This window comes from Athene cunicularia (assembly GCF_003259725.1).
Source record: "Athene cunicularia isolate RWA chromosome 1 unlocalized genomic scaffold, athCun1 chr1_part1, whole genome shotgun sequence".
In the NCBI taxonomy this organism is placed as follows: Eukaryota; Metazoa; Chordata; class Aves; order Strigiformes; family Strigidae; genus Athene; species Athene cunicularia.
Genome location: NW_020799091.1, coordinates 50,144,344 through 50,166,472, shown reverse-complemented (window position 1 = coordinate 50,166,472; position 22,129 = coordinate 50,144,344). Strand labels below are relative to the sequence as shown.

Genomic DNA, 22,129 nt, shown 5'->3' with positions numbered 1-22,129 from the left:
GCATTATCAAAGAGAAATTTGATCCGTTAAGTAATGTTGTTGATATTTTATAGATAATTTTTATATCATTCTTATTTTGCTTTCATGTGAAATATTTTTAATGTAGAATGTCATGTATACTCAGTTACTTGCAGTGTTCTACAACCATAAATCTGACAGTAAATACTCCTTCTGGTAATGTACAACTTAACTTAGTATTATGCATCCAGACAATTCCTTAAGTTATTGCTATCAGACAATAATAATTCATGCATTAGTAATATATATATATATATATATATAAATAGATATTAAATGAATAATGAGTACAATTTAAAAGTCTGTCTCATTATAAACTCTGTCAACTATAAAGACTGTCAAATAGTTATCTTCTACATTTGCTTTCCAGGGAATATAATTTTATTAGGCTTTAACAATGTCTTAGAATTTTTCATAGGAAAAAAAACATTGACAAATAGACATCTTCTATCCCAAAGTTAGTAATTACAGTAACTAAAACAAGCAATAATTTCAGTGGACCAGGAATGTATGCTTATACTTTAGTGACACACAATTTTTAATTGAGGCAGACACAAAGAACTTCGTTTTCCCCTTTTGACTGTTAATTTTTTAGAAACCTGTAAAGAGGGAACTCTGTCAGATAAGAGGCCTCAATTTTATTTTCTGAGGAAACTGGAGTGTGAGAGATACATTGTCATCACACAAAATCATATATCAATCAATTAAAAATCCTACTGCATGTGTCTGTATTCACAAAGAGATGTATTTTGTTTCAAATTGAAAGAGACATGAACAACATTAACATAACAATTTGCATCTTCAAATTTGGGATTTTACTTCTTCCATTTTGCCTACAAAGGACTGTTCACAAAATTTTGAAGAACGTTCTTAAATCTTCCATATCATGTAGATAATCTGTAACAGTAAAAAATTCCTTGGTATCACTATCTATTAAAAGCATGAGGAATATAGAAATCATTAGGGATGGGTGGACAACCTTTATCCAATCAATGAAGTTTTGCTCCCTACATCTTTGCCCCCTTGCCCACCCTCATTCATTCACTTTGCTAAGGTCTTAAGGAGAAAGGTGTGGCAAAAGATCAGATAGGTGTTTATGTCACTAAGTCACTGTACAACTCTTCATTTTTACCCTTAATACTTACTCAAGAATTTATCTAATTTCTGATTATAAAGAATAGATTAATTTCCCAGATAGATAGCATGAATATTTTTGTGCCTTTGATGCAACTACTTTTTCTTCCTCATTACCACTGAACTTTTTGAGTCTTACTCATACAGCTTTTGATGCATTGAACTTCAGCAGTTGAGTGTCTGGTAGAAATGGATCTTTGATTTGCTGCCCAGTGTTAACCCACCAGGGGCTGCTGCAGACTGTGCAAAGGACCATGTGCCAGCTGGGAGTTGCTGGGACCATATGCTAGATGAAATTTTATTCAAAATTTTATTCAAATTGCAATGAGATAAGCTTGTTGCATGTTTATCTGTAGTTTAGACAGCCACTGGAATTCATGATCTTCTATGACCTTGTAGTATCAAAAAATGCTCTGATACATTATGATTATAGTCTCTGGTTTTGTAATATAAACATAGATGTGTCTTCTCTTCATCAAGAAAACTCCTTCATTATGAGAATTGATCTAAATGTTATTGGTTAAGAATTATAAGAAGAAAGAAGGAGTTATTCAGAAACAGTAACTGAGATGCTACTAACATTTTCATACCTTGAAAAATAAAATTCTGTCTAGGTAATAGTTTCCAAACAGCATATTCTGAATAGGATCTGTTGACGTTTGCTGATGACTCAAGTTCTTGACTTTTTGAGAACTTAATACATATTCTTCAAGGAGTCATCAGACCTGCAGCTGTCTTGAAATATGACTTTATTTTCACCTTTTTGAACTATGGTCCTCTTTCTGCAAGTTGTCTTCATACTAGTCCTCAAGCTCTTAAAAGTTAAGAAAATAGAAAATATTTATTTACTCATAATTGAAAGGTCATCATTTTGTCGGAAGTGCTAGCATTTTAGATATTTGAGAAGTTGCATTTTTAGAAAAATTAATATGAAAATATTCATAGCAATTTTAGTATCTCAGCAGAAGTTGTTGTAAACATATTGTACTGATCTGCAACTGCTGTAGTCTATAATTTTTTACCCTATTATGGCAGCTAGTCAACCTTGATAATGCAAGAATATGCCCGTTACAAAAATTTTATTACTTGGTATTTCTTTGCTTATTATAAGTAAAAAATATAAAGAATTAGCAAAGGTGCATCAGCTCAGGAAAATCATATTGAAATTGTTGGCAGAATGCTTCATTCAACACATAAACAATTTACAAATGGAACTGAGAAAACCCCAGACTAAAAGACCAGTAATATTGTCACTAATGATTAATACACATCTTATTCAATTCAGGCAGATTTCAGTTTGTAAATATAAATCAGTGCAATGCTGCTGTTTTTAATATATTAGTCTTTGATTTTTGATGCTGCAAACAATATTATCTCAGATTCTATTATTTATCAACTATAAGCCAAAGTAAGCCCAGAGATTCTGTTCCACTGTGATTCATTGAATGTGTTATAGCTTTGTATAGTTTCAGACAAAACTTAGCTAGTTTCAGAAAATTTTAAAGGTTGAATTTAAGGTAAAATATGCAATCATAAAATATAACAACAGTTCCATGTTTCCAGTGAAAACCACTGGAACACATTTCAAATTTGTGTTACTTTCCAGATTCTTTGTCAGTAAAAAACCCCATAAATATGTTTTACAACAATATCTTGCTAAATTGACTAAATATATATATATATATATATATATATATATATATATATATATAATTTTTTTCCCCTGTTTCTGATGCACTCTACTTTTTACTGTATTGGCTTTATGTAGGAAGATTTTGTTAGTGTGGGGGCAGCACTGCATGGGTGGCTGCTCTGAGATGACACCAGAAGCTGCCACTATGTCTGTTAGAGCCAGATCCATCTGGAATAACACAGACCCACCTCTGACCAAGGTCAAGCCAATCAGTGAAACTGGTAGTGCCTCTGTGATAGCATATTTAAGAAGGGATAAAAACTGCTGCCCAGCAGCACCTGGGAGAGAGGACTAAGAATATATGAGAGAATAAAACTGTGCAGACACTAAGGTCAGTGAAGCAGGAGGAGGAGGTGTTCCAGGTGCCAGAGCAGAGATTCTTCTGCAGCCAGTGGTGAAGCCCCTGGCGAGGCAGGTTGTGTCCCTGCAGCCCATGGAGGTTAACGGTGAAGCAGATATCCACCGGCAGCCTGTGGAGGACCGCACGTTGAAGTAGGTGGATGCCCAAAGGAGCTTGTGATGTTGTGGGAAGCCTATGCTGGAGTAAGATCCTGGCAGGACCCGTGGACCCGTGGAGAGGAGCCCACACTACAGCAGGTTCCATCTTACAGTGGAACTGTATGAGTTCTTTATTGATTTTTTTAATTTTACATCTAACTCCTGTTATTGTGTTGATACGTTTTTTATGAAATTAATGTGAGATAAATAAGAAGTCGTCACTGGATTATTTTTTAATAGTTGGAGAGAGTTGCCACAGGTTTCACAGGTTACACAAACTATCAACTCTAACTCAGTAGGTATAATTATAATTCATAGAGCATATCTTGTTAAAACTAAGCCTTGTCCACAGCCACAAAAAGTACTTACTTCTTGTATTATACTCACATGTTGATGATTTTTTAAATTCTGCCCTAGTAATCTCTTATATTACTTAATGTTTTGAAAAATAATAAATCTCACAAACACATAAAATTCCAATTTAAAATTATGCTTTCTCACAAATTTCCCTTAAACAGTTACTTTCACAATTGCTTAAACATATTCACCTCTGTCTTTCTAGTTTAATGAAGCCTACATGGCTTTTGGTAGTGAAAAGTGTAGTTTCAGAATTAATAAATTTAAAATAATTTAGCCCTTTTAAAAGTAGATATTCTAGAAATCTGGTAAATCTTGAGACTGATGTGAATAAATATATTCACAGCAAATTTTTATAATAATTATTTTAATTTTTAATGGAAGATAGAGATGGAGGGCATGTTTTCACATTTTATGAATTGTGCATAGATATCATAAAGATTCCATTCTTTCACCTTTCATGTTTCACTTCTTGCAAAGATCAACACAGCATCACATGTCTACTGTAAATAATAAAAGGCTTCCAGCCTTTTAGAAAATTTAAGTTGTCTGAAATATCAATGGATGCCTATATTTAAGCAGCTGAATCTCACACTACCACATAGATTGAACTGAATGCATTGAATATGAAATGACTTTAGCAACAAAAAGGGTGTTAAACATACATATTTTTATTATTTCAGATGCCATGACCAACATAATACATCCATAAAAGAGCTAACAGATGTGGGACAAGGAAATATGGGAAAACCACATCTGTCTGGACCCACTTCAGGAGACCAGGAAGGTTACCCCAGTGTATCTTGAATAACACCAGACAACTCTATTTTGATAAGAACAAAGCCTCTATATATAGGCAAAATGAAATCAAAATTTTATTCATGTGTATCCTCTGTTGTTTCATTTATTTCATATTTATGTCCATAATGGTAATCTCTCCTTCCAGATTGCAAAAGGAGATTGCTGATTTTCAGGTGTCAGATGACTAAGGAGTATTAAACAACCATAGCTCTGTTGAGTTCATTTCTTTATCATGTTAATTCCAAATAGATTCTGAGTCAAAAGACTGAAATTCAGATGGACTTCGGTAGGATTTATCTAAGACACATTAATTTCAAGTGTTTTTCTCATTTCCCTGTCGGGAAGTAACAGCATAATCATTCATTCATCACTTCCAGTGTCATTCACAGTTGTCACCAGTACTATCAGAGAGACCAGAAACTTTGACAAAATCTTTCTTTTAGGTATCTCTGTAAACCAGTCTAAGCATGTTTCATTATATCTACTGAAAAGTGTTAATTAAAAAAGCTAAAATCCACAGGGAGTTAAACCCTGGTGCAGGGGAGCTTATAGGAGGGTTTATGGAAAGAAAAAAGATTACACTTCCATGTTGCTTCCTAGCTGATTAACTATGAAGATGAGAGGTTCACTTACCTTCTCTACTTTGTTTTAAAATGATCAGCTGCTTCTTGAGAAAGAAGTAGGGGGAAAAGATATCTTCCACTCAGCAGCAAGTTAAATACATTTCTTGGAAGGCTACATACCATGAGATCTCTATTGCCATGAGCTGGATGTGCATTCTTTATCTACAGTTTTTTTATAATTTACTGTCTTTTATTGCATATTAAAATCATTAGAAAATCTGCTCTTAATTAACTTCCTTAGTCAATACTTCTACACTCATCAGTGGTGAGAAAGGAAATGAAGTCGCATAAAGCTGTAATACTTGGGGCTTGTGAAGTAATACAATTTATGTGGACTGTTATTAGAGTGTAAATATAGGGGTGGTTAAGAGGTTGAAATGCTTTCCTTTTTCAGGAAATGTTCACCTTAATATGGCTGTTTGGCTAAGAATGAATAAAAGCGCACTGCCGATCAGAGCTGTACACTTAGCTTTTTCTTAAATAATATAGACATTCTAAATTTTGTGGCAAAGTGGAATCATGGAAACCCGGTACAAGTTTAACATGTTTTGTGAAGAAGAAAGCTCTGTAGAAAGCAATGTCCACAAACAACTTCTTAACAGAGATATTCATTCCAAGGCAATTTAATTACAAGGCTCATAATGACTGGTCTGAGAGTTGAATACTTTAGGGAAGCCAGAAGAAAACAAGAATAGCAAATTGACTTCTTTCTGTGTCTGGTGGAACCAAAGATTAAAAACATCATTATTCTTCACCCAGATGCCTCATATTTAAATAAATAAATAAATAAATAGATAAATAAATAAATAATTAATGTGCTGCTGTCTTTGGTGAGTTTTTTTTTGATATTTTGTCCCCTTCAAATATTTCTTACTCCCTTTAATTCCTTCCTTTGTTTCTTTACACATAAGAATGATATATACAGAGTGGAATAAGTGGAAAATTTTGCCACATGCTTTGAATTCTAGCAGAGTTTAACACCTTAATTTGCAGACTTCAGAACAAGATAATATAAGGTCATATAATTTATGGCATCACAGATCATCGCATGTCAGAAAGTCTGTACCTTGACACTCATGTGTCGATTGCTTGAGAAAGCAATTACAGAGGTCTGATAAGTTCAGAGCTTCAAGAAGCAAGAGGACACATTTCAGGTTTTTGGTAATCCCATATGTAACTTCAACTCTGTAACAGCCTACTACCATCAGTTAAAGAAACAAAAAACAACATCACAAATTTGCAAAAAAAAATTCAAACAGCCTGATATAAGACATATTCTTTGGGTGAACTTGCATGCAGCAATCCTTGTATACATCTGGTACAGAGAGAGCTACAGGCAAATGCACAACGAATGCCCTGCCACATATGACAGATGTAAGTGGGGCTAGTATGCATACATATGCTGCGCAAGGGTTGAGTCTCATGTATGTGAGCAAGTTGAAGACAATAAACTGGCATATTTTCGTAATACATGCAATTGGCAATTAAAATTTAACCAAGTCATTCAGACAAGGGCATTATTTTTCAAGACACTTCATTCTGCTTTAAGACTAACTCAAAAGGTATTTTGCAGGTATCCATGGTAATAAGGGTCTCATATGATTCATCTTAATTGCTCTGTTCCTAATATTGAATTGAAAAGCACGCAATGGGACCTACTGCATAGAATATATTCATTGTACAGGGATGTCTAAAGGAGCAGATATCTATATGAAGATTATTAATGACTACTGATGAGATTTCAAGAAAGTAAAGAATGCGTCAGGAACAAAGGCTGAATACATGTGAGTCTATGAGGGTAAACGTGTCTGAAAGTTCCCAAGGTTGTTTCATTGACTATAAAATCTAAAATAACTCTTCACAGCTACACATAAGTGTCCTGGTTTTGCCCAGTGTCCTGGTTCAGCTGGGATAGGATTATGAAAGAGAGGGGGAAGGGATCTCCATCTGAGTTATTCATACCATGTTGACGTCAGGTCCGGGTGCGGCAGCGCGGGAACTGGTTTCCTTGTGGTTTTGGTCGAGGAAAGCACGGGTCTGTCCGTATCCATTGCGGTATTTCTCTGTATATCTTTTGTCTTGTTTACTGTTATTACTGTTTACTGTTGCTATCATTGCTACTGTTGTTGTTCAGATTGTTTATCACACTGTTGTATTAAATTTCTTCTTATTTTAACCCGGGATTTGTGCCTCACTTCCAGCCCGACCGGCTGAGGGTGGGGAAGGGGCAACGTCAATGTAGTCTCTGGTCCCGGCAGGGCCTGAACCAACACACCCAGGATCGAGTTAACTTTCCTTGGGCTGCGAAAGAGCACAGCTAGAGGGCCGGGTCCAGATTGGTCATCAGACTATTCCATATCATGTGACATCATGCTCAGTATATAGGCAGACGTGTGCTTTCTCACTACCTATTGCGGTTTCTGGATCGCGTGGCAGGATTTTCTGATGCAGTTGGATCACTCCTACAGGGGTCAGGCTGAGTAGCTCTTGTTGCACTCAGTAAGCCACTACTGCATTTTTACCCATTTTGGACTGAGTATTGTTACTAATAATTTTTGTTATTATTACTAATTCTTTTTTAATTCACCCTATGAATTTCTTTTTTTGTCCCTCCCCTATTTCACAGGGGAGGGGGAGTTTGGAGGGAGGTAATCAACTGGCTACGTGATGATTGGGTACCATCTGAGTTAAAACCACAGCAGATTTTGGTGCCCAACGTGGGGCCTGAGGTTTGAGATAACAATAGAATGGATAATAATGTTGGTTGCTTGGCTCCTTAAGATTTTATCACCTCATATGCAATATGTATTTCCCATGCTTTTGCTCACAGTCCCTGAGAGTTGGGTTAAGATTTTGTTTCTGTTGTACTATATGATGCTCATCTATGATAGGGTGCAGTCATCAGCCCTGGGCTATTTACGATTGTGTTTGAGAAATTCAGGAATTTCAAATATCCTTGGAATGTTGACATTAACATGGTCATCTTACTGCTAGGAGTTGGTGTTTTTCTGCACATTGCTAAAAGTTTTGTTCAGGGTTAATCAACTATTTAAGAGTATCTCCTGGAAATCTACCCCAAGGTTGGAGCATTATGAGTGGCTGGGGCTGTGGAGTAACATGGGCAAGTACCTAGAACAGCAGGCACCTCTAGTGTAACTTCACTCTTGCACAGGTACAGAATCCTGAGGAACTAGTAAAATACTTGGAAAAAAAAATTGCCATCTGGGTAATTCCACAGAGGCACAGCTCAGTGCAACATGCTGGGGTGTAACCCATGCTTACCAAGCACTATTAAACATTGTTCAGCACCCTCAAGAGGAAGAGAAGGGATCTGGATCTGGTAACCAAGTAACAGAAACTGCAGCCACTACAACCCCGAGGACAGGTGCTGCAGCTGGACCAGAGAACCAACCCATGACGGTGTCAGTTGCTCCCATGCAGAAGAAGAAATACACCAGAAAATCCCCTCACAGTGTACAGGGTGATGATGTACCAGGCCCATCATGAGAACAGGAGGAGGAGGAGGAGGATGCAGAGCCAGTGAGAGTCACCCAATACTTACCCCTGAGTGAGCTGTGAGACATGTGAAAAGATTTCAGCTGCCATCCAGGTGAGCAACTCATCACCTGGCTGCCCAGGTGCTGGGATAGTGGGGCCAATGGCATGGAATTAGAGTGTAGGGAGGTCAGGCAGCTGGGATCCCTGTCTAGGGAAGGGGGCATCGACAAAGCCATTGGGAAGGAGACACAAAATCTCAGTCTCCGGAGGTGGCTTCTGTCAACTGTGAGGGAGAGGTATCCCTTCAAGGAAGATTTTGTGTGTCATCCAAGTAAGTGAACCACTATGGAGAGAGGTGTTCAGTACTTGAGGGAGTTAGCTGTGCAGGAGATGTCTTATTATGACCCAGATAATGCACAGCTACCCACAGATCCAGATGAAGTCCAATGCACCCGGCCCATGTTGAGGAAGTTTGTATGGAGCACGGCATCGATATATGCTAGTGCAGTAGCACTAAGGGACTGGAGAGATGAGGAGGTACCAACAGTGCATAAATTTGCTCACTGACTACAACAATGCAAAGAAAGTCTCTCTTCCTTCCTTGTTATGGCTGTGGAGAAATTATCTCAAGAATTCCAGCAATTTAAAGAGGACATGTCCTACTCCCCACCTGCACAGACTAGAATCTTGGCTATTAGGAGCGGTCATTTCTCTACTCGAGAGAACTGGTATAGACTACGGGGGGCTGTGGGATCGCCTGTGTGACCATGGAGAAGACATGAAGAAATGGGATAGAAAAACTACCTACCTCCCAGAAGAGCAGGTATGTGAGTTGGAAGGAAGAGTGAGTACAAAACGGGGTTCTTTTAGGAGAAATGCTGCTCCATTTCCAGTTTCAAGTGCCCAAACAGATTAGAAAGGTCGACTTTGTTCATGATCCTATGAGGAAAACTTCTGATTTGTATTCACAAGAAGTGAGTGATCAAGATGAGGCTGAAACCTGTGCGCACCACACTGACCCATTTGTCTATAGCAGGTAATATGATCAACATTAGAGGGGCTCTGCCTCCAGCCAGGTAGGGGACAGGGACAATCGAATTTATTGGCCCACGTGGATTCGATGGCCTGGCACATCTGACCCCCAGCAGTGTAAGGCTTCAGTGGACACTAATGCTCAATGCACCCTTATGCCACCATATTTTAAAGGGGCAGAACCCATTTGTATTTCAGGAGTGTCAGGGAGTCTCAACAGTTGATTGTATTGGAGGCCGAGGTGACCCTAAGTGGAAAAGAGTGGGAAAAACACCCCGTTGTGACTGGCCCAGACGCTCCATGTATTCTTGTTAGAGATTATCTCAGAAGAGGGTGTTTTAAGGACCCAAAAGAGTATTGGTGGGCTTTTGGTATAGCTGCCTTGGAAACAGAAGGGATTAAACAGCTGTCTGTGTTGCCTGGTCTCTCAGAGGATCCTTCTGTTGTGGGATTGCTGAGGGCTGAAGAACAACGAGTGCCAACTGCCACTATAGCCATGCACCAGCAGCAATACCGCACCAACTGAGAAGCTGTAATCCCTATCCATAAACTGATTCATCAACTAGAGAGCCAAGGAGTTATCAGCAAGAGGTGCTTCCCCGTTGACATCCCCATATGGCCAGTGCGAAAGTCTAATGGAAATTGAAGATTGACAGTGGACTATCATGGCTTGAATGAATTCACACCACTGCTGAATGCTGCCGTGCCAGACATGCTAAAACTTCAGTATGAACTTGATGCAAAGGCAGCCAATTGCTATGCCACGACTGATATTGCCAATGCATTTTTCTCCATCACTCTGTCAGCAGAATGCAGGCCACAGTTTGCTTTTACCTGGAGGGGTGTCCAATACACCTGGAATTGACTGCCCCCGGGGTGGAAACACAGCCCCATGCTGGGCACCGAAAAGGACTGTCATGGTTTGAACTCAGTCAGTAGCCAATCACCACTCAGCCAATCACTTACTTCTTTTCCCCCCTTTCTGCTAAAATATGGGAGGGACAATAAAGGAACAATTCATAAAATGAATTTTAAAAAAAGATCACATGATATGGAATAGTCCAGTGGCCAACCTGGGCCTGGCCCTTCAGCTGTACTCTCTCCCAGCCCAAGGAAATTTTACTCTATCCTTGCCAAAACTAGTACAGTCAGCCACTCAGCCATGAGCAAATATGCTGAGGGTACATTTTGCCCCATCTTCCAGGTCAGTAAGGATGATGTTGAACAGGATTGGACCCAGTATTGACCCCTGGAGTTCACCACTAGTTACTAGCCTCCAAATGGACTTTGATCTGTTGATTTCTACCCTCTGGGCATAGCCAGATACTGTGTCTTCTTCACTCTCCTTGATGAGTTAAAACAAAGGAAAATAAATGAATAAATTTATTTGAACATATCCTTCTCTTATATTGGTAGGATGGTACGTATGGTACTTTTTCAGTACAGTCTTACAATTTTACATAGACAGATATTCAGTAGTATAAATGCAAATGTGTAAAGCTAAATATTTGTAATAGAAAGGGGTAAAAACATAGATGTACAGTTCAGTGTGTCAGAATATTTTCTTGCAATTATTCTGATGGAAGAAAATAATGTAACAACTGTAGGAAAATCATTAGAAAATAAGATAGAAAAATGGAAAAAAAAATGGTTCTGTTGTCTAAGGTAAAGTCTTTTTTGTTCCCTCCTTTTCATTAGTCCGTCTATATCTTTGTTGTGAATAACTTCACAGACTGTACTATGCCAACTATTTTACTCTGTCCTCTGAAGAAAAGATAAAATAAACTATGGATTTTCTCCTAAAGACTGTTCCTTAATCAGAAGATCAGAAGAATATTATCTCATTTGTTTATCCTCTATCTTTTGCTCCTTTCCTCAACAGAAGAAATGAAAGTCTGAGGTTCAATATACTGTATACAATATACTGATATATACAGTATTCAATATACAATATACTGATATATATCCCTTATATATTTATATATGAAAATTCAAATCCCAAATTCCCACAAAAATGCCTTTTGGCATATTTGGTATATTTGGCATATTCGGATATGGAATGTGTAATAGAACAGTTCAGATAATTTTTGTGAATATTCTCCTTTCTATGTGAAGCAGTTAAACATCACATATAGAAATTATCAAAAGTTGGATTTTTTTTTTTTCTTTTTTTTTTTTTTTTCCTGATTGCCTCACTGCCTCTTCCTCTCAATCAAAATGCTGTAACCCTGGCTGAATGTGCAGTGACTGACACACCCAGAGGTGTGTCAGTCACTACATGCACTACATGCATATGTAGTGCACTACATGCATATGTAGTCAGATAATGAAGGCAGACACAATCATGTGTTAGGCAGTCCCTTTCTTTTGGTCATGTGATAGAAAATAAGTTTGTCATTATCATATGAAGTGTTATTTCATAAAAACAAACAAAAGCTTGGGGGAATTAATGTGTTTGTTTGCTATGAGAATCATTGCCAGAATAAATGGCTGAAGAACAACAACAACCAAAAAAAAGTGCTAAATATGTGATGAAACATAACACTAAATTATAAAAAAATTATGTGAAAACTTTCCAGGGACTGGCTGACTAAAAAGGTGAAGAGCCAAATGACTGGTATTGCTCAAGGATATCAAGCTGGTGGAATGCTGAATCTGCAAATAAAGGTGAAAGGAGAAGCAAAAATAATCCTGCAACTCAGATCATATCTAAAGGGCAGAGAGGTGGGAGGAAGCTGCTTGTTTGAGCAAACAAAGGCTTTAGAATTATATGCAAGGTGAACAGAAACAAAACCTTATGAGAACACTCTTCCAACACTTAGAAGCAACTGATGTGTGTGTACAAATTCTAATCATATAATTGGGACAGGACTCCCAATTACTGCTGCAACTCTGTAACTAGGAATGAGTAACTTGTGTATGGATGGCTATGTGTGGTTTTGTCTGTGTGTGTTTATATTTATAAACTACAGAAAGGCTTTTGAAAATTTTGTTGATGGATCATGTCACACTAGAAGACAACATGATATTTTGATTTCTGCAACAAATAACTTGATCACATGAAGGGGATGATACACACAGATTGGTAGGCTTTGCATAACCAGCTGGGCAATGTTGTTTTGGTGTACCATAGACACATGATAAAAGAAGAATTCCATGTGAAGCCACAGGTAGTACTTGCTGTCTAACACCGAATCTCATTTTAAGATTAAATGAATCATGCTCTGAAGGTACCTATGTGCCTTTATTGGTTATGTAAGGAGACACTTGCTTAATCTAGGTGCTTAATTTTCAGACAATTGTCAAGTGGTATGAATCCTACCCCAAATGCTTGAGGTACAGAAGTGATATGCCTTCACAGGTTTCCACCGTGACACTCTCAAGAGAGATGAAAGTTGAAGGAAGATTTTGTTTCAGCCTAAATCCCAGTGTACTTAATACTTATTTTTGGATCTTGTGTTACTTCTTTCCATGATGTAAGAAATATCGATTCTTACAGTCTTCAGTCTTCTATGTTTTGCTGAACGTTATACTCTTCAGTTACACAGCATGGTACAGCAGTTTGCATTGTGTATGTTTTCTTACTGTAAGATTGTGGTGAAGACATTTAATTCCTGCTTTCATAATAAATTGGTTTCAATACATTAATTTAAATCCGTTGGGATCTATTTGACAACGAATTGAGTTTTTGTTGGAAAGAATTTCACGTACCTTGTGGAGTTGTTTTGGACTTTGATTTTAAACTTTGTGTCAAAGCACCAAGTGGTGTGTTTTCAGTCTTTTCCAGAACAGTCTAAGAAATGGTCACTTTTACCATAAGTGCTTACTATTTGCAACATATCCTCCAGTGTGGATGCATCTGAAAATTGGATGTAATAAGGTTTATTTAGGTAATGACATTTTGCTTGAGCATCATCTACATAAACTGCAGATGTCTGTGTCTCAATTTGTCACCTTCAGCTCTCCTGAATAGTTAATGGAAGGAACTCATATCATTTTAGTTATATATAGTTACGAACTAAAAAAATAATACATATTTCATATCCATTTAATCATTGGACATTATCATTGTGTGTTATTTATGTATTTTATATACATATTATAATAAATGGTAGCATTACTGTCCAATTCAAGCTACAGCGGCAATCTCAGAACATGAACTCCCTTAACAATATGGGTACAAGGCATGAATCTCAAAAATATGTTTTGCCCTAGAGATCACAGTGGGAGAAGATGCTGCTAACACTGCCATTTCGCCATCTGCATTCTGTCCCTGGTTCTGCAGTTGTTGCCAAACACATTTCCATGTATATTACCAATGACTATGGCTTTGCATTTTTTAACTAGCAGTCATTTTCTTCTTTTTACACAATAGCTTAACTGTTCCTGCCTGGTTTCCTGTAGCAGCTGCCCCAGCATCTTCTCTAAATGCCAAGACTAATTCAAAACAGAGTGGTTTCTACTTCTTATTCCTTTTCTTTTTTTTTTTTTTTTTTTCCATTTACATAGATCTGAGCACAAGAACATGATGTTCCAGTTTGCTCACTTCCCACATACGAAAAAATAAGGAAACGTTTGTCTTTACAGATTGTTTGCTTTTCTTCATACTAGATGCAAGGAAAATGTAATACACCCACAAGCATATGCACATACACTGTCACCTTGGAGATTCAGTATTGTAAGTGGGAGAGCAATCATGTACTGAAATCCAAATGCACTCGGCCAGGGCCACTCTGACATTTTAAGTGTACATATTACTATTAATTACATGGGCTTTATGAATTCCTGTATCATCTTCTTTCCACTGAAACTGGATGAAGGGAACCATATGGCCCTTTCACATCCTATAAGAGAGATTCAGAATGAAATAAACAGTGGGAAACTTGCCCTTTATTTTTTTCAGCATTTGTCTCTATAAGGTTTTGAGCTATCATGGAGCACATTAGTGGTTCATTGGGTCCCCTATGTGTTCTCACTTGTTTTTCCTTCAACTATCAAAAGGGAGAGCCTTAACAGAAGAATAATGACAAAGTCACAACACTTCAGAGATAGGAAGCAAACAGGGTGGGGAGAAGCAGAGGCAGCAGAAGCAGCATGGGCAAAACTTGCTAGAGGTAACTGCTTACTGAAACCACCCGTACATGACACAGTCCTAAACACTGGGAAAATTATCATCTCTGCCAGGATTTCTTTCAAAGACATAACTCCATTTTCATCTATAAAAATAAATTCCTGACACTTCCTAGCCCCGAGTTCAGATTACTCAAGCAGTCCATTATTAAACTCTCTTACTCTGCAAAACAAGATAGCACAGCAGCAACCCTTTAAACAGTAGTCTCCATCCTCTGTTAAATCCTGAACTACTCCCAGAGGGATGTTTGGGACAATGCATGTTAGCATGAGCTAAATATGTTCTACGGCTCTTTTCCAGTGATATAATTAGACAAAGAGTAGCCTTGCAATCCTAGAAACTGCCTGTCAGTCTTCAATTTATTAGAATCTAGATAGGTTTTATTTTACTTTATCACATGGGTGTAGCATATGAATCAGGTCTATTGTAGTCCTATGGGTAAATGTAATTTTGCCTTATAGCTCACTATATATCTATGCCAACATAGTGCTATGCAAAGTTAGTACAGTGTTACACAGAGAGGCTCAGTTTCTGAAATAATTCAACTATAGGACCTAAATAAGAAAAGACTGTGATATCTTTAGATCATACTGAGAGCGTATATGCTATTTATGTTTATGTTTACCTTGACTTTAGTAAGGCCTGTGGCACTGTTTCTCATAGCATTCTCCTGGTGAAACTGGCTGCTTATGTGGCCAGCAGGGACAGGGAAGGGATCTGACCCCTGTCCTCGGCACTGGTGAGGCCGCCCCTCGATTCCTGTGTTCAGTTTTGGGCCCCTCACTACGGAAAGGACATTGAATGACTCGAGCGTGTCCAGAGAAGGGCAACGGAGCTGGTGCAGGGTCTGGAGCACAGGTCGTATGAGGAGCAGCCGAGGGAACTGGGGGTGTTTAGTCTGGAGAAGAGGAGGCTGAGGGGAGACCTCATCGCCCTCTGCAGCTACCTGAAAGGAGGTTGCAGAGACCTGGGGATGAGTCTCTTTAGCCTAGTAGAAAGGACAATAGGGAATGGCCTCAAGTTGCCCCAGGGAAAGTTCAGACTGGATATTAGGAAGTATTTCTTTACAGAAGGGGTTGTTAGGTGTTGGAATGTGCTGCCCAGGGAGGTGGTGGAATCCCCACCCCTGGAGGTGTTTAAGAGTTGGGTCGACATAGCGCTGAGGGATCTGGGGGAGTTGGGAACTGTCAGTGCTAGGTTAATGTTTGGACTGGATGATCTTCAAGTTCTTTTCCTACCTAGACAATTCTGTGATTCTGTGATTTAGTCTGAGCTCGTTATCTAAGCCAAAAACCAGAACTAGAGCTGCAGTTGTGTGCCAGAACCTGACCTGTTTGTCCAAGGCCCTCTTCTGAACTCTGCAGATGTACTACCTCAGTAGACCAAGGGAATCTCTGTACTGCTGTGTGTAACAGGAATTCTTTCTGACCTCTACAGCTCCAAATTTGCATTACAACCTGTACATGGAAGGATAGTGTATATTGTTTTCTACAATATACTATATAATATACTCTAATAGTATATTATTCTCTGTTAAGCGTGCTTTTCTTTCTTTCTTTCTTTCTTTCTTTCTTTCTTTCTTTCTTTCTTTCTTTCTTTCTTTCTTTCTTTCTTTCTTTCTTTCTTTCTTTCTTTCTTTCTTTCTTTCTTTCTTTCTCACTTTCTTTCTTTCTCACTTTCTTTCTTTCTCACTTTCTCTCTCTCTTCCTTCCTTCCTTCCTTTTTTTCCTTTCTTTCATTTCTTTCTTTTTAATTTTATAAATCAATAAATAAATAAAAGGTCTTTGTTAATAGGCTACAAGCTAATTCTCTAAAAAAGTACAGTATTTTGTGAGGGACAACAATATTTTATTGGTGAAAAATGGGAAAATAAATTTTGAAACATTGTTTTTCATCCATTTACACTCCTGAAGAATGCACGTGATCCTGAAAAATGTCTTCTTTCTTAAAAAATATACTTTTCAGTAATTTACTGATAATGTTTACTTAAAACAGCCCATTAGTAACATGATGATTAATTTATTTCCAGCAAATATGTGGGACTCATGGTAGGAGTGAAAACGGGGATACACTTGTTTTTAATCAAAATAATTTGATGCTTAAACTGTATTCAGAGAATTGATATATTCTATTTTTTAAAAACTAATTTCTGATCAACTGTAAACAGACATAGAGAACAGTTGATTGAAATGTAACATTCAAGTTTTTTTCATTAGGGAAATAAGATATTTATCAAGTCTGCATATACATCATACATATTAATAATAAAATTTTCTGTCTTGTTTTTGCAGTGACAACACTCACAAATGTATCATTAAGTGATATTTAAGGTACAGATGTTTACAGAAATGCCACGTATATTCTTATACTTTAGGCTCATCTAGAATTTTCCATCATATTATCAGGCTAGTCAAAAAAGTTTTAATAAGTATTCAAGACTTTACCTACTAATACTGATTTATTTTTAATCATGTTCCCTGTTCCAGTATTTAAACACACTGCTCTTTGGTTGATTAATTGATTGTTATCATTCTTCAAGAGGTTTCTTGATCACAGAATCCTTAATTTCATTTTTGAATATGGTACCTTTATATAGTCTTCTACTGCCTTACTCATAAGACAACATCTTTTTTTGCCTAGTTGTCTTTCACAGAGTAGTACACTAGACCCTTGTAAATTCACAGAAAACAGATAGACTGAAAAACAATATACTGCATAATAATATAAAGATTTGAGACAGAGATTTCTTTACTAACTCTCCTTATGGTGCTGCCATCCACTTATAATATGGCTATCACATTAAAAATATAACGCCATAGTGCAACAAATGCAAAAATTTCCCCACATTTGGCCAAAATTATATTGCACAAAAATTCTTTTCATGCACATATTATAAAAGAGAGTTATTTTACATGGAATGTATTCAGAAATATTCAGATATTTAGTGTTCTTAGATTATTTTTTTTTTAAGAAGAAACTTTTTTGTTTTTTATCTAGCGATATTATAGAAAAATAGATCACAGAGCAAGAAGACGACTTGCAAACACATCTAACTTTGGAAAGAAAACCTATTATTTAATTAAATGGCTATATATGCATTTATGACAAACCCAACAAAACACAATATATAATATAGAAAATTAGGCTGAGCCCTTACTATTTTATTTCATTTAAAAGCATGTCATGAAAGTTTTATAAATAATAAGAGAGAGACTTGGAACTAATTAGTTCAGGTACTACAATTAACTTAATTATTTTCTATGATTATAAGGTAGGCATACCAGCTTTATTAAATTTGGCATTAGAAGATGTCATTTTCAAGGTTTCAAAACATTTTCCATCTTGAAAGTGTTATTAAGGACACATTTTGTGAGAAGGGTAATTTGTTATAATTTGTTATATGTAAACTAGAGGATCAGTAAACTCAGAGGACTGTTTCATCTATATAGTTTGTCACATCTGACAGGTGAAAGTTCTGAAGTAGAGTTGTCCTCTTTCTCTTTGTAAGAATAAAGTAAGGTCAACGGAGATTGAATGGTAGGAGCAGAGGAGTATAAAAAAGCAGGACTGGCACATCAGAAGTCTTCCAGTCCAAAGCTGGAGCAATTGTCCATCTTTCCCTCACTGTACAGACATGGCATTCAAGTATCTCCCAAGTAATTTTGATGCCATGATTTTTCTAACAGGCAAATTTTAAGAATGTGGTCTAATTTATTCTTTTGCGATGATTGGAAAGTAAGTTTTGTCTTTGTCTAATTTAACACTGAGGAGAGCTGGGATCTAAATTATCTGATAATGTACATCGGTAAACTGTTGTTAAGGTCATTGACCAAAGATGTATGGAAATCCAGTAAAAGCTCCAAGGGACAATTTACCACCAGGAGAAATTCCAACCTACAGTTTATGTTATAGTATTACCTTTTTCACTCTTCAACATCTGCTGTGCTTTCAAATTTGCACATAGAATACAGAGTTTATTGATTGAGAAGAACTCAACAACCTTACAGAATTACTTACTTTGCATAGTTAATGCAGAGAAAATAAGAGCAACATAATGAAAACAAATTTAAGCTTAAGAACAGTCTCTTGTCTGTAATTTACAATACATTCTTTTCACTTAGAGTGACATACCAAGTCTTAGAAGCATATATTGTAGACTATAGGAAAGAACTGGCTTCATGGCATAGTAGGAGTGTAATTTTTGATAAAAGCATTTGGATGAAGAGAGTTTATTTTCTAACCTAATGTTAAAGGATATGTCCAGTCAAAATAGAAAATTATATGGATGAGATTACTCAACAACCAAATTATACTTCTACTTTTAATTTGCCAATAAATATAGAACTTTCACAGAAGATTATATGAACTTACAATTTTCTACTCACTTTCTTTTTCATTTTCACTTCCTTTTTTCTATTTCTATTTCCTATTTTCTATTCTTATTTCTATTTCCTTCACTAGTCTAGATCACATTGTTTAAAAGTCCTGATTGGTTCTGAAATATACATCCGTAAAGAGGCAATTTCAAGTTATTGAAAGGAAAGAGGAATTTTTCCAGGATTTTTTTTTTTTTCCCCCATGTTAAGAAGATGAACTTCAAGTAGCTATTTCCATCAGAATTTTCTCCAGTGAGAAGAAAGCATTAGCTGACTTCTAAGAAATTACTGTCTCTATATCTTTAGGAATGTAGGCATACTACACACCACAAAGGTTTCAGGAAAAAAAAAAAAAAAAAAGATAATTTTGATCAAATTTAAGCATTTGCTTATCTTACATTAGTAGAATAATTAGAGAGATTTCTGAAGAAATTAGTGTATGTTCCAAAACATTTACCTGATCAGGAGTATTTATTTATTTAATAATTTTAAATTTTTTTGTGTGTTTTACCATTCAGCCCATTTTGCAATGTCCTAAATCTAGAAATTATTTCAAATGAACACATAAATACAGATGTAACATATGACAGAATTTGTTATTCAGTACTACTGAAACTGCCTGTTCACAGGTCTGGTTCCTCTCCTTTTTTCTGAGCCTGGTTCTTGTGTCCAGTCTGTAAAAAGAACTTTACTAGAGAACATATTTTTAACAAAATCTGTGGTTTTATATTTTAGAGTGTTTTTCAATTAATTCTGAATAATAATTATATATTAAAAATAATTTCATCATTTCTTACTGATTTAAGCTGTTCTATAGCTCTGTACAAACAATCATGTTGGAAAATAAGAGAAAACTGAAATATAACAAATATGTAAGTCTTTGGTATTTCTGTACAAACTTTGTTCTTGAGTTACAGGCAATGAACCCTCCTTGTTTAATAAATGCATCCTGGTTTTATACACAAATTGAAACTACTTACTTAATGTAACAAACCCCATTTTTTTTTTACTGTTTTGTACTGTGGTCTAAGTTTAACAAAGCTCTTAGGGGCATAAAGTATCATTTAGTTGCAACAGGAGATAAACATCTAGAAATCAATGCAAGAAAACATCTCTTTATAGCATTTCCTTTTGTCTGGGTTAAACATCACAGTGCCTCAAGCATTATTTGTTCAGCATGCTCAATTCTTACATCAGCATTGTGAGTTATCTTAGAGCTCTCGGAGTAAATTTTAGTTACTGCTGGCTGTTGAAGCTTCAAGTCCCCTAGTGGAGCTGGGCCTATTTGACTAACTAGACTGAACTAAGCTGACAGTGTCTTCTTGTGAAAGAAACATATTCCCTGTTAAAGAACTGCAAAGGTCCTTTTCATTCCAGTGACAGTGCTCCTGATGGAATGATAGCTTTCAAATTCAAGCGAATTAGCAGTCTGCTGCTAAACTCAAATTATTTTGATGCAAGAATATACAACTGTTAAAAATACTGTAAGACTTCTGACGGGTGGAAGCAGGATTTTCCCTTCAAAGTATATTAGACAGGCATGAAGTTTAATGTACATATTAAAACTTTAATGTTTGTATAAAAAATATTACGTAGAATTACAGAAGCAAACAAAAGATCCATAACATGGCAAGTGTAAAACAAAACCCACTAGGTCAGGATTTATATTTGTGTAAAACATAATCATTCTATTCTATTAACATTCATTTTAAATTAGCCGAATTTCAAAGATTTCTAAAAATATTTTTTTCTTAAGACAAACAGAAACACAAATAAAATTAATACTTCTCACTCAGAAATGACACTTCAACATTAATAAACTAAATCCATGTTGAATATATAGCTATAAATACATTAATAACTATTACATGCATAGATGCACATGTGCAAATATAGTAATTTTCTTTAAAATTTTAGTTACCTCTTTTACTTTATTAAGCAGTGCTATAAATATCTGAAAAAAATGCTGAAAAAAAAAGGTCAGGTTTTAAATAGTTCTAGAAACTACAACTGTGGGGCCAGCTGATCAAAATAAATATGATTTGGTTTTCTTTTTTTTTTTTTTTTTCTTCAAAACAAGGACTGGCATTCTTTTCACTTAACTGCAGGACTTTAATACTTTCCCAATACTGAAGATGAAATTCAAATAACCAAATACACGTTCCCTGTAGCTGGTCACACTGGTCTTCATAGTCAGTAGACAAAAAATATTTGGTAGGGTGGGGGAAGGAGAATAAGCTCTTAAAGTATGAGTCACCTGATCTTTTCATAGTACTTAAACTGAGATAAAAGGAAACATATCTTAGAAATTATGTGTTTCCCTCCATTGTGTGGGACTATGAGGACTGGGAAATAATCAAATTCAGATCAATGCGGTGGATAAGTTCATAATTCAATCTTCCTCTGAAAATTCAAAAGGGAAAAAAACCCACACCTTATGTATGAAAACTTACTTATAAGGAAGAGAAATTATCATATTTACCGTCCAAGCAGACAGCACGTATTTGTTTTAGATTTATATGTCACACCTTGGCCACTTGTATTAAGGGAAGGTCAATTTCATCCATGACTACAATAAATTTAGCAATAATGCATTAATTACTTAAGTGCGAAGGCTTGGACAACTGACCCAAACCAGAGTTGACCTATAGATGAATCCTGTATATTTTATAATTGAAAACCATTGTGCTAGTAGGTATTGTACTAAGTTAACACTTATGCTGATGTAAAAAGTGCTAAAACATTGAAATACTGAAGCCTGAACAACAGGCCCCAAGCTGAAGCTGCTAACTCAGTCTGTAATCATTAACAAAGTATGTAAACTCACTAGTGAAAGACGGAGCCTAGACAAAATATAATCAGTAGTGTGGAGGGAATGTATCCGACTTTCTTTTCTCAGCCTTATTCAAGGCTGAGAACTCAAGTTTTCCCCCCCCCCCCCTCCCCCCAAGCCCTGCCAGGCTTTGGG

General features: G+C 36.4%; 1 long non-coding RNA gene across 1 annotated transcript; it reads right to left on the bottom strand.

The window, feature by feature from the left end:
* Positions 1-1,935: 1,935 nt before the first annotated feature.
* On the bottom strand, positions 1,936-21,866 carry LOC113484708. Its single transcript, XR_003399265.1, has 4 exons — positions 21,764-21,866; positions 20,402-20,403; positions 12,527-12,538; positions 1,936-1,945 (listed from the first exon to the last, which is right to left on the bottom strand). It is a non-coding gene; the product is annotated as an uncharacterized LOC113484708 (long non-coding RNA).
* Positions 21,867-22,129: the final 263 nt, after the last annotated feature.